Below are 14,263 nucleotides of genomic sequence, written 5' to 3'. Positions count from 1 at the left end.
TGCTTATAAACATTTCACATGGGAGGAAACAGGCATACACTGCGTACCCTGAGAATTCTATGTCTAGTATGAGTGCTATGATCATTTTCAGAAGGACAAGACATTACCTGTTTAGGCTGTGATTGCCCAATATCTTTTCTAGCTTTAACTTCTATTTTGCCTACCATGAGAATTCCTAATTTCATTTTCTCTTGAAGGTTAAGGTTCCAAATCTCAGATTCTTAAGCTGTTCTTCATTGGGTAGCTTATTCACTTGAAATTATTTGCAGGATGCTTGTATCTTGACACAAGAAACAATGAACTCTAAGTGCTGAAATCAGCCATAGAAAGCAATATGGTTTCTAATAAATAGAGCAGATACTTCTTCGGTTGTATAGAAATAAAAGGGAATGCATTAAATAGCATGAAGATTTTGTAGGTTGGGAAATAGGCGTTTCTCAACAATCTCATGTCCAGCACCCGTTGGTCTATGGTAAGTATCAGACGGATCAGGTGGTATTCATTTAGGCTGGCCTCTAATTCACAATCTTTTTTCCAGCTTTAGTTCCTATTTTTCCACATCCAAGCTTCCAATCTCAAGCTTTTCATCGTTCGGAAGCTATTTCATGACTTTAGTTATCATTGGGGGAATGTCATACATAAGTTTTTCTAATGTCTTTGGTTGGCTTTACCTGTGTGAGCCATGTCTGCATATCAGTTATCCGGATTTTCGAAGTTCTACATTTAGAATTTTCATTTAGTGAATCCTCTCGAATTTTGAGTTGTTAGCACTCTCTTAGATGTGTACTTTGTTTATTTCTTTCAGGATATTTGTTTATCACATTCTTCAGTTGTGTCATCAATACTCGCTTCTAACTCTCATGGCCCATTTGGCTGCTCTTGGATTTGCAATTCTGGGATTTGTTATTTGGGATCTATTATTACAGACTCGTTTGGTTTGACAAAATTAAAATTGGAATTTGAGTTGAAATTGAAATTTGATTTTTTTTGATCTTGTTGCTTTCTGGAAAATTTATATGCAAACAGAGCACCCAAAACAGCAAGAGACAAAGCAATTGATATGGAGAGCCCAATTATTTTGGTGCTTCTTCCTGTGTTGGCTTAACCAATAGCATTATCCTCAACCACATGCATTTCATACCAATTTTTGAACCGGTTGTCCATTTCAAATTGGGGATTAAAATCACAGTCAATAAAATGATAAACCGGTCATCTTGGGAGAAAGAACGAAAGCAGCTGCCAGCTTTTGGTCGCAGAGAAGGGTCGCTGGGACTGGAACTTGAGACCACTGTGAGTGCTCTGCTCAGTTGAGACGAAAAAGATCGCAATTCAAGGGAGTCATACAGAGTGCTGTCACAGTCCCATATTGTGCCTTCTGCTTTTGATTTCCAATTTTGGAGTTTGTACAGAATTTGGGCTCTGCACAAATTGTGATCTTTAATTTTGTCAGCCATTGTTTTGTGCAGAACAAATTTAGGATTTTTTGGGCGGGATTTGGAGGCATTTGGGATTTCTTTCTGAACTGGTTGGTCTGATCTCATTTACCTAATGGATTCATATTCTTTTCTTGGTGTGAAATCAATTGATCTATTGGGATTTGCTTTGACTGTAATTTCTTTTCGGATGTTTTTCTTCTTCATCTGTCACAGTAGACATTTTGTAGTAGACAAATTCAAAGAAGTCGAATTAAAAGATGTGGTTGTGTGGACATCTGTGTGTTGTCAACTGCATTTGGAGTTAATAGTATGAAGAAGAATATCTGCACATCTGCACAAATAATCTGCAGCGACAAGGGAAACTACACCAGACTTGAAATAATTATGAAATGTGTGAAAGTCAAAATGGGAATTGCATTTGCTATTTCAATAACACCTATTTTGGTGGAATTGCAAATTCTCATTTTGGGGCCAAAATGAGAATACAAATTCCAAATCCCAATTCTGATTTGGTGCACCAAACTGACAAGTAAAAACAAATTCCAAGTTCCAATTCCTATTCCAGTTGAATTCCCACAAACAAATGGGCTTCATAGCAATTTGTCCAATAGACAAGCTTGAATTAATCTTAGATATTCTTGAGCAAGCGCCCAGAAACTGTTTCCTTCATCAACTGCGTAGAACAGTTTTTTAAACTTTTCAAACCTATTTAACTCTTTCAGCTGCATACTTGTCTAACAGGAACAGATTATTCCCTCTCAAGCCTCCAATTGCTGGTGGATATATGCAGACCTTTCCTTGCTTCTCATTCTGTTCCTTTCATTAGATTGGTGTAACAAACGAGTTTTCTTAACTAAAAAGATAGAGCTATATTCTGAATTTAAAGCAGATTTGAAAACAATACTTCAAATCCAAATTACCGAATTGAACATCTTTGATTCCATTTCATGTGAAATTAACTGAATTAACAACCAACTGAAATAACTGATTTCTATCATAATTACAAAAAGAACTTAAATCATTATTATTAATTCTATGATATTCAATGATTACAAGAGAAAGTAAATGCATAGTAAAGAATGGTAGAAGAACATACAAATCTAATTGGAGAGTCTCGGTAAATTGTTGTGTAAGCCTCGAGTTTAGGCTTAACCTCCCAACTACGGACCATATCAATCCCCACACAATCTTTTGATAAGAAAAGCCCCTCCCTACACTAGGGCTAGGCTTGGGGCACTATTAGTCCAGCTATCTAAGAAATACCGCTATTTAGAATGTCTGCTCAGTAATAGACGGACATTCCGATTTACTGGCGCCACCGACATCTTGTGATGTATAGAAGACAAACATACCTTTAACGACCTTGGCCAAGGTTTTAGATGGATTTCTACTACCCGATCACCACCGCTCGACTTGACAACAGGGTAAGTAGATTGGACATGCATGAGCTTATTGAGTAGTTTTTTAAAAATAAAGTATCAATTCTGATTCTGTTCTTTGTTTTTGCAGAACTTCCTTTCCACCTCTTCACCCTCTCTCTTGACCATGTGGCTGGGGTGAGTCCTGGGTGTCTGTTCATAGAGGATATCAATTCATTTTCTGAAACTCAGCTGATGGAAGATAATATTTAGTACTGGCATGAAGCTGTCCTTGAGACTCAAGGACTTCTCTCAAGAAAAATCAGAGGATTATAATTCAGAATTAAAAGACAAGCTGATTTGAGAATGGAAACATAATATGACATATTCATTTGGTTTCAGACTCAACATGGTTAGATAACTTGATAAGCTTGACCGAATGAACTATTCGATAGTCTTAATTCACTTCATAGTCAAGCATTGAACAAATAACATTTGAAACTCCCTTGCATCTAGATTTTAGATGCAGTAAATATACCAAATAAAGAATAGAAGCTATTCATATAACTTGATCAATGATGGATTCGAACTTGGTTAATGCTGACTGGCCGGCTCTCAAAAATTTGGATTACCAACATGTATTTCAGAATACTGAGCCCCTTTGATAATAGAAACAGCAAGCTCGAATTTACTTCCAATATCAGCTGCATGTAAGAGTAAGAAAAAGAGAAAGGAAGAATGGTGAAGGAAAACAATTTCAATGATAGCTGCAAGACACACTATCAAGCTTTTTTTGTAAAACAATATAGAAGGCTTCAATTAAAGCCACGATTCTTGATGGCAGTTGCAAGAAAAGATTATTGACTTCTTGGTTCACCGATTCACAATAAGGAAATTGCCAAGCATACTCATCGTCTCTCATAGAGACTTATAATTCTAATAGAAAGAATTCAAAGGACTTATTAAAAGAATAATTTATAAAATTATATATATATATATATATATATATATATATATATTTTAGAATGGTGTCATCATACTATTACTGTGTTCAAGGTTATACCTATTAGGATACATGTATCTATATACATGCATAATTGGGAGAATTTATTTTATGTTGATATCCTCTCAATGTATATATATATAGATATACGTATGTTAATAGAGATGCGCTTGAATAATTTAATACCATGGTGGCACCATACCTTTATACATATGTGCATATATATATATATATATACAATGAAATGATGGGAATACCAACATAAACCATTTAAAGGTACAGATTTTGATTATGTTTAAATATTTAATGTTTTATTTGTTGTCCAAGTAGCTCACGTGTGTCCAATATATGTACCCTGTTAGCAGTCGCTAGGTCCTTACCAAGGTAGTTAGAGGTCATACTTGTCGATTGGAGAAATGGACTAACGTAGTGCCCATTCTGTAGATCCCGTTAAGCAATGCTTTCCCCCTTCGTTTGCTCCTGCAACCACCCGTGCAACATTTTTCCACAATAATAACAAGTTCTACATGATAAATTTATACCAACATATAACAAAAATAGTAGTAAAGGATTAGTTAACTACCTGCATTTAGTAAACAAGCAACTGCTAACTACGATCATCAACATATGACAAGTGACGGCTAACTACCATCATCAATAAACAATTATACATAATAATTGATAACAACCAAATTCATATGAAACAACGATTACATATAACTACCCTTCTCACATTAACAGGGAAAAGCAGTAGTTTTTAACTAATCATCTCAAAGGCTATAATAAATTTTTAAATAGGTCAAAATATTGGGATATAACAATTGGGTTCACGGCTTTAACTCATTAGACTGCTTATTAAACTTAAAGAACATTTGGGTATTTGTTTTTTCGTCTTCAAATCATTTGACTCATTTTCTTTACCAACAAGCTATAAAGGTGAGCTGGCAGGCACAATAGCTATATGTTTTTGCTACTCTTTCCAGTACTCTAAGTATTCAATGAAATTAGATTAAATTTTTTTTTTTCAGCTGTCACTGCTTTACTAGGTAGTTACCTGAACCAAAGCTTTGTTCACATTGCATTGGATCGTTCAGCTTCCAGTGTGAGGTATGACACAATAGATAATTTGTGGAAGTATTGTCACATGCTTGGACCATGTTAGATCCAACAGGATGTTAAGTTGCAGTTTGCAAAGTACAGAGTATGTTCTTGCATTATTTTGCATCTGCTCGGAATTAACAAGATGATGATCAGAATGTCAAAACATTTTTTGAATGTCTGCAACAATTTTTTTCATCATTATGTTCTAAACAAATAATATACAGCAATGTAAATTACAAAAAAGTATACAACCACTGACTGCAGGCTCCAAATCAAAAATAGTTATTAATACTTGTTCAATGTAGAGGCCATGAACTCTGGGTGGAGATGGTCTTCACTTCTCAAATCTAACAGTACTGTTGATTTCATGTTTATGCCATCATGTTGGGCTTGTGCAGCAAACATCTCATACAAATCTGTCACCATGGTCATAACTGGATGTGAAGCTTTCTAAGTTATTTTAGAGTAGCAAATATCTTTTGCTACAATAGTTCAGGTCTGCTTGGAGTCAATTATTGAAGTAGCCAGATTGTCAAAACAATGGCTGAAGTTCTGCAGCAATACGTGACATCAACATCATGTCATAAACAAATAACGTGCAGCAAAAACAAATCTAAAAAGGAATGCAATCACCATCTGCTGTCTTCAAATCCAAAATAATAATTAGTTAAACTTTGAAACTTGGCCATGAACTACAGTTGTGAGTGGCCTTAGCTACTTTTGACTCCAATGGTACTGTCTGTTTCATGTTTATGCTATTATCTTGGGTTTGTCCAGCAAATATCTTATACAAAGTCAGCACAATAACTACTTACTTAAGCTTTTTATGGTAGTACATATCCTTTGTTACAAGACCACAACCAGCTGAAAATGTAAATAGTAAATAATGATGATAGCATTGAGGCTACAAAAGCATATTTCTCGACGACACCTTTTTCTGTCAATTATTTGTCATTGGTGTGGAGATGATTTTTTACAACCTAATTGAATTTTATTATTTTGGCCACAGGGACGCTTGGATCATCTAATCTAAGTTACCATATTCGTCATCCTAGGCCTGAAGTTGAAGTTGGTTCGCTGGGAATTCAAATTCGATTCAAAATTGGATCAAAATCGCCTGCAGACTGAGTAAATCAGTTGAAAGTCGTTGACACGGACCTTGGACAACTATGGACAGAATGACCTACGAATTTTTGTCAACCTGTGCGAGTCTGAAAAGACTTTGTAGTGACTGGGTGATGAGTTTCGCTCACAGGCAGAACATGTAGAAAGTCTAGCAGTGATCTTCCCTGATGTCGAAGACTCGATGACCTGCCGACCGACTGGTTTTGTCTATCATTATTCACGGTCACAAAATTCTCGAAAGAGATCATCCAATCCCCGTGCTTAATTGGGGTACTCAGCCTCCTTACTTTTTGGGCATGTGACTCCCTGAAAACTCTTCGACTTCAACTGGGTATTCCCAATTTGAACTATTTATTCATGTTCATCATTTTTCTTTCTTTTGTGGAAGATTGGTGGGTTGTCGATTATGTCTCAGAAGCACCCCCCATGTTTGATTTTCGCTTAGGTAACCTGTTTTGGGTAGAAGTTGAGTTAACAAACTCATGTGTTTAATTGTATAAATTATGTGGGTTGTGTGTTGTGGATCACTTTAGTTCTTGTGCCATTGGCAATGGGCAAAGGTAGGGTCATCTACATTTTCTACTATTATAAAAACAATGTTTTATATTAAATTTTTAACTTTAAAATTTTTGTTTTGCACACAATAACTCATCTAAATGACAACTCACATAAATGACAAACCTAAACGATGGCATTATTATTTTTGAACTGAAACAGTGATATGGTGGTGTATTTTGAGGGTTTTTTATGTCACTCAAACTGAATCATTAACATATGTGGTGCTGTATTTTGTTAAGTTGCTTTATTATTACTCTATTAGTATAGCAGTCTATGAACTTAATTGCTACAACATATTTTTTACATATATATATATATATATATATAATTAAAAAAAAAAATCTTGTATAGACGAACCCAAAACGAATTCAAACCCAGCCCAATTTTTTTTTGAGTGAATGTCAAACCTGCATTCAAACCAGAATCCGGATTGGCAACTTAGCATCTAATTCATATGTTAAGTCACCAAGTAGGAGAGCTTGGAAAGCTGTGTGCAGGCATGATGTTTTGACTTCTATAGAAATTTGTTAGGTTCTGATTTTGGAATAGGGCGTTGACATAGGATACATGTGCAAGGTTAGCTTAAAAAGATACATGAGGGTTTGATAGTTACAGGAATTTTTGAGTCTTCTGACTTTTGACTTAGAAAGTACATGTGAAATTTCTGTGTACCTTTGCAAGATCAGCGTATTGAAGAAATCAACAGTATGGATTGCTTGAAAAATCAGACAAATCTTGAGGAAGTCAACTTTCAAGTTTTCAATCTGAATTATTTGATGAGCAAATGGACTTATAAGAAATAAAAGCCAAGTACATAAAACCAATTTACTAGGAGACTTGCCAAGTGGACAGCAGGATGACATAAAAGGGAACCATAACTCCTAATATTATGTAGCAGACATAAAGATGCAGGAAGTCCGAAGAACCACACAGAACATCTAGATAACAGACCTGGCTAGATCTCTTTGATTTGATTAATTGGATCACCATTTTTGTTACAAGGGTTGTTCTTATTGATGATGTGGTCGTGTGACCAACTAAACTATGCATTGGTGTTGCAGATTCCTGACATCATTGTGGATGTGCAGCAGCTGGTGGAGAAGAGGTTCCAGATCATTTTTGATTTGCTGCAAATCATATATTACAGCAGTATGGGCATGCATCTTTCTTTGATAGGTTTCAGTTGACAAGTATGGTATCAACTCCTTCAGGATCAGTTGTTGGGCACTATGTGCTGCCCTTGTGTAGTTCAACGTAGGTCTCCTGATATTATAGTTAAGGATTGCAAACAGTACAATTCTTCCAGTCAAGAAAAAGATAATTGGCAGGCGTATTAGCAACTAAGATCGGGTCTTGTTTGGAGACATTAGATTAAGTACAAGAATAGATAAGTAGTCTTTGGGAGTTGGGATTATAACAAACAGGATTTTTGGAAGACAGTTCTGTCAAAATGATTTGGCTTTGAATCCAAGCAGGTACAAAAGGTCTTATTTATTTGTTTTTGATTGGCAAATAGGATTTAATGGTTCCTTAGCCCATGAGACACAAATAGGGGTCCAGTCCCTGGACATGCACAACATGTTTCCATCTTATCAATCTGTCACACCTGCTGGATTACATTTCTGTCTTTTTGAATATGTATTGATCTCTTCTTTTGGTGAAACAAACGATATAAGATTTTTAGACTACTTTTTTCTTCAACAATGTGGTGTTTTAGGTGTGACAAGTCTATTAATTGATTTATGGTTGAAGTTGACATAACAATGTTTGGTCAAATTTGTCGGTAATTCATGATGTATGACTAATCATACACTAAGAATGCTGTTGAAGAATCCAATCAATTGCACAGAAATAAAATAATTTCTATTATGAGACTGTACGAGAGTGTGGTGGGCAGATTCAAGACTCTGGAGGGCTTCTCAGTTCTTATTCAAAGCACTATTTGGCATATATATTGATGAGCTGGAGGCTTTTCTCAGAGATTCTTTGCTCTCCAGTGATGGTTGCTATTTGGATAAGGTCTTGATCTCCATTCTTCTTTTTGCTTACGATGTGATTCTTTTGGCTTCCTCCTCAGAGAGTCTTCAGAGACTTCTTGATGGCTTAGCTTTCTTTTGTGACTAGTGAAAACTAGTGGTGAATTTGGGTAAGAAATGGATCATGGTCTTTAATTGCTTGAAGACCTCTCATTTGCATTTTTACTTTCAGGGGCAGGAGATTGAGATTGCTTCCTCACACACATACCATAGGGTCAAGTTCTCTAGACCTTACTTTGACTTGAAACTCGCCATCCCAGAGTTGGCAAGGGGATGGGCTCCCTTGCCATGTTGGAGAGATAGTGCTTTAGACACCATTTTTAGGACACTTCATCCAAGCTGTCCCTCCTAGACTCCTTAGTTAGACCGACGATGTTCAATGGGTCTGTGGTTTGGGGGCCTTCTCTTCTTGACTTAAATTAGACCTCTATCGAGTGTGTCTGACTTTGTTCCTCCAATGCACTATCAGACGTCATTGATTCACTCCTCACAACATTATTTTGGTAGAGTTCAGGGTTCATCCCTTTAGGCTTGGGGCCATCTTCAACCTGATTTGGTTTCTTCACTGTCTTTGTGGCTTTACAAACTCTGTGGATGATCGACACATATATTTTTACTTGGCTTACTATTCCTCTGTTTTGGTTGCAGATTTTGATCACACCTCTAGAGCCTGATGTTGGTATGCCTAGGTTACTTCCTTGTTGAGCTCCATCAGGATTGACATTCGTTGCCTCCTTCCCTTTCAGTGCTCATTGGACGCTCCCAGTCACCTCCTCCCTTAACAATGGAAGTTGAACAGATGGGTCAAACTTGATATTTACAGACAATACATCACCACAACCTGGTGCAACTCTAGTGGGGGGGATTACGCAAGGATGGCCTTTTATGCCTTTTATGCTGAGCATTTTTTGGATATTCAGGACATGATTATTGTCCACCCTGGCAACTTGTCTCGGCGCTAGTGCCAGACCATGCACATCTCCCTGGGGTCCTTCAGAGTGGGCTCCCATTGGCTTTGGATCTAGATTGATCACCATATTGATAGAGAGGACTGGGTCTGTTGGTTGTGCACCTTGGCTGAGGTTGAGACAGAGACCCACTTCATTTTTCATTGCCCTACCTATTATGTGACCAGAGGGAGATTTTATTGCTTATTTAGAGTGTAGATTGTTGACGACTGTTTTTTGCTATATGGATTAGAGGTGCCTAACACTTTATCTCCGAAAGACTTTTCAGCTCCGCGACCCTCTTTGCAACTCCTATTCCTCCAGAGACAGGCCTTCGATCAGCTCATCACCAACTTTTTCTTGCCCTCGTCTTCGATGCAGGGGGTGAAGCGGTTGTCTAGTGCCTCTATCACCGGTCTTTGTAGATCTGTGAGACCCTATGACATTTCTACTCATCAGCGACACTCCAACAATTCTCAGTGACGGTTTGAGGTTCCTACTCACCTTGGCCCGTATCCTTCGGTGTTGGATTTCTTTCAGCCAAGGAAGGATCCCTAGTCCTTGCCTCGGGGATGGTTCCTTTGTTTGTTTCTTTTGCTTCTTGCTTGCTCTTTTCCGAACACTGTTTGGTGGTCCTTTGGTCTACTACTTCTTTGGTTGTATGCTTTCAATCTCTCAGACCCTTTTGGTGGTCTCTTGGTGGACATTAATAAATTTATCTTATCTCTTCTCAAATTGATATTCTACCTTTGAAATAATAGGGGAGATTTTGGTTAAATTGTGTCGAAGCAGCTTCAACTTCACGATCAATGTGGATATAGGTCATAGAAGCTAGATTAATGAGGAATGGTGTGAAGTTGCGGATTATATATGATGTCAGAATTGATGGGTTCATATTCCCAAGGAGTGTTATTGAAGCCATTATGAAATAATAGAGGAGATATTTAACGAGATATTGTTTATAACACAATAAAAGACACTAGCTTCTCCATCAAACTGAAAGTAGTTACAATATTTCAAACTTGGAAAACATGAGAGATTTTCAACTTTAATGTAAAATCAATTGATGAAGCTCGTTCAAATGAGTGAAGGTTATTAGAATTTATTTTCTTTTTTGAAGATAAGATAAGATGATAATATTAATGTCCAACTAAAAACCACAAAAGGTCTATGGGACTGAAAGCTTACAACAAGATAGTTGACAGAATTAGGAGCACCAAACGGTGTCCGAGAAAAAGCAAACAAGAAACAAGATACAAGAAGAAGAGAAGAGAAGTGCCAAGGCAAGCACTAGGGGTCCTTCATTGGCAAAAAGAAATTGGTCATAGAAGGATATGATTGTAGGTGAACATGAGCCCTAATCTGTCTATGAGAGCTACTGGAGGAGTGTCGCTGTCAGAAAAAACTGTTGCAGGGTCTGACAGACTTGGAGTGACTGGTGCTATTGGATGACCTTTTCACACCCCGTGACGGAGATAAGGGTGAGAAAAAGGTAGTGATCAGCTGATCAAAGGTATGTTGACGAGGAAGTAGTGACTGTAAAGTACTATTGCGGAGCAGGGTGGCCTCCTGAAGGTAAAGTGCGAGACATCACTGATCAATGTAACTGAAGAAAGCTGAAAGAGAAAAACAATCACGGAAAAGACAATGAAATCTCCCTTTGATCTCATAGAAGATAGGGCAACAGAAAGTAAAGTGAGCCTTTGTCTCAACCTTCACTAAAGTACACAACTGACAGATCTGGTCTCCGTTATCCATATGATGGTCGGTTTGGGTGCGAAGACGGTGAGGACCAACTTTGAAGGAGCCCAGAGAGATACACAGGGCATGACATCAACGTCGAGATAGGTAGCTAGATGAACAATAATCCCATCACGAATCTCTAGAAAGTGTTCGACATAAAAGGCCATCCTCAGATGTAAACCTCCAGGAGGGTTACTCCATGTAGTGATAATGTACTGTTTGTAGATATCAAGTCTGACATGCTCATTCATCTCTTGATGTGAGGGGAGGAGATGAACAGGGGCATCCAACGATAACTAATATGGAGGGAGGTAGTCAATATCAATCCCAATCGAACTTATCAAAGAGGTTGCTTGAGCATACCAACAGTGAGCTCAAGAGCTAGTATTAGAACTTGCAGTCGTAACAAAAGAGCAATAGGCCAGGTAGGAGTATCTATATCGATCTCCAGTTGAATTTGCAAAACCACAAAGGCGATGAAGGAACCAAATCAAGTCAAATATGGCCACAAGTCTGAAGGGATGAGCACCAAACTAATTTGAAATAATACTATGAGGGGTGAATTTGTGACATCTAATGATACGCCACAAAAGCATAGTCTGCACATGCTCGATTGAGGCCCAATCCAAGACTAGGAGAGATGGCCCCCAAACCACGGAGCCATAAAGAACACTTTATTGTACTAGGGAGTCCAGGAGGGACAACTTGGACGAGGTATCCTGAAAATGATGTCTGAAGCATTGTCTCTCAAGCATAGCAAGAGATCCCGTACCCTTACTGACTCTGGACTGAATTGTCGATCTCATGTTGAAGCGGGGTCTAGAGAACTTCACTCCGAGATAGATATATGAAGAAGTAATCTCAATCTTTTCTCCTTGAAAGAAGTGAAGATGAGAGGTCTTTAAGCCATTAAAGACCATAACCCGAGTCTTACTCGTGTTAACCACAAGCTATCACTGGTTACAAAAGGAAGCCAAACCATCAAGAAGCCTTTGTAAACCCTCTAGAGAAGAAGCTAGAAGAACCACGTCATCCACAAAAAGAAGAATGGAGATCAAGACCTGATGCAATAATACCCATCACTAGGGAGTGGGGAGTTCTTAAGGAAGTCCTCAAGCTCATCAATATACAAACCAAACAAAGTGGGGGAGAGAGGGCAACCCTGCTTAACCCCAATGGTGCTATGGATTGGAATTGAGAATCCCTCATGAGTCCTGAATCTACCCACTACAATTTCGTACAATCTCATTATAGTAGTTATCAGCAACTTAGAAATCCCAATCACACGAAACCTTTGAAATAGAGCCATCCCAGGGACGGAATCAAAAACTTTGCAAAAATCAACAAAGCAACAATATACTTTCGCCGATCTATGTCTAGCCTCCTCAATAATAGCCTGTAACGTGAAAATGTGATCCATGGTTTGGTAGTCATCACGAAAACTGACTTGTCCTCTAGCTCTACACCCTCTCCTATCAAGCTCTCTGGATAACATAACATTCAGGTCTGTGGCATATAGTTTGGCAAACGTATGCCCGATCATAATGGTCCTATAGTTATCGGGGTTAGAGATAGGATCGGTCTTATGAATCGGATAAATCAAATGCCTTGACCAAGAATTAGGGAAACTAGTACAAACCACTCTATTAAAGAGTATAGGGAGATAGGAGCTAAGGACTGGGGCACCAAACTTGAGGAGTTTGGCCTGGAACCCCTCCTCAGCAGCTGCTTTGCCGCATCTAATGGATCTAATGGCCTCATAAATGTTGGAGGGGGTGAACAAGCGACAGTGAGGAGGCAAAATGGGGTGGGTAGATGACTGTCTAGGAGTGTCATAAAGAACAATTGTGTGAGAGGTTAGGGAGCGAAAGTCAAGGGTGGAGGGTGGGGGGACAATGGGGGTACAGAGTGCGCTAGAAGAGCTAGGGATTGGGATAAGCGTGGAGCATAGGGGTTTACATTGAGACACGATAAAGGATCGCTTCTTGCAGCGCAAAAAATAGAGGTAAGAAGAACGCAGGAGAGCATAGGTGGGGGATGGGCCTCAAAAGTGGAATGCATCGAGCGATGGAAGGATTTGTCGTTAGCATCGAACCATTGTTTCATAGGGCATGTATTATGTCATTTGCTTCTAAGGGAGAGTGAAGAGCGGTGAGGGATGGAAATGATGACAAACTTCCAAATGGCCCCAGCTAGTAAATCAAACATGGAGGAGGCCTCACAAGAGTTGCTAAAACAAGCAGGGTTAAGGAGCCCATTAAGATGAGAGAAAAAGAGCTCATTGTCGCCGTCGAGGAAGCAGAAACTAGTAAGGGGGTGGGTAGTGACAGGCAAGAGTTGAGGAGATTGGAGAGAAGGCGATGAGTGAGGAGAAAGGTGAAGAGTAATACTAAGGAGAGCATGGCCTGCAAGAGGAAGGCGTGAGATGGTGACGTTGTGAATGGAGGGAATGGAGGGAGAGGTGAGGGCATAGTCAACAACACTCGTGCCCCCACAGTGAGGCCAACTGGTAAAGAGATCAGAACTTAGAAAGCATGAAAGACTGTTCAAAATCACAAGCCTAGAGGATTCACAAAGCTGGAGTAGATGTTGACCATAGCAAGAAATCGGCCCAAGAACATCATCAGAAATACGTTGAAGTCCCAAACAGGTCGGATCAATCTCTAAGGTGTAGATTGAATCAGAACATTGGTCATAAAGAGGAGTCTGAGTTCTCTACTCTGCGCATTGAAATCCTCGAGAATGATGATGTCCCCCAAAGTGGCAAACTGAGAGATACACTCATAAAGGTTAGCAAATGGGTCCCTGTCCTCGGTAACATGAATAACATAAGGAGAAGAACGGGAAGTAACATAAGATATCTCTTTGATGATGACTCTTACAGTCAGTACTGACCCACATGAATCTGGTATATGTGTTAGAGTGGACAACGGAAGTAAAGCTGAAAGTATCACCT

General features: G+C 38.7%; 1 protein-coding gene across 2 annotated transcripts in view; it reads left to right on the top strand.

Moving 5' to 3' along the window:
- The window catches only part of LOC149536784 (GPI transamidase component Gpi16 subunit family protein), a 73,944-nt gene that overhangs the window by 4,172 nt on the left and 55,509 nt on the right, over positions 1–14,263 (top strand). The window lies entirely within an intron of this gene.

This window comes from Cupressus sempervirens, chromosome 10, assembly GCF_028749045.1.
Source record: "Cupressus sempervirens isolate cs-2001-9-10 chromosome 10, ASM2874904v1, whole genome shotgun sequence".
Taxonomy (NCBI): domain Eukaryota; kingdom Viridiplantae; phylum Streptophyta; class Pinopsida; order Cupressales; family Cupressaceae; genus Cupressus; species Cupressus sempervirens.
This window is presented reverse-complemented; position numbering and strand designations above follow the sequence as displayed.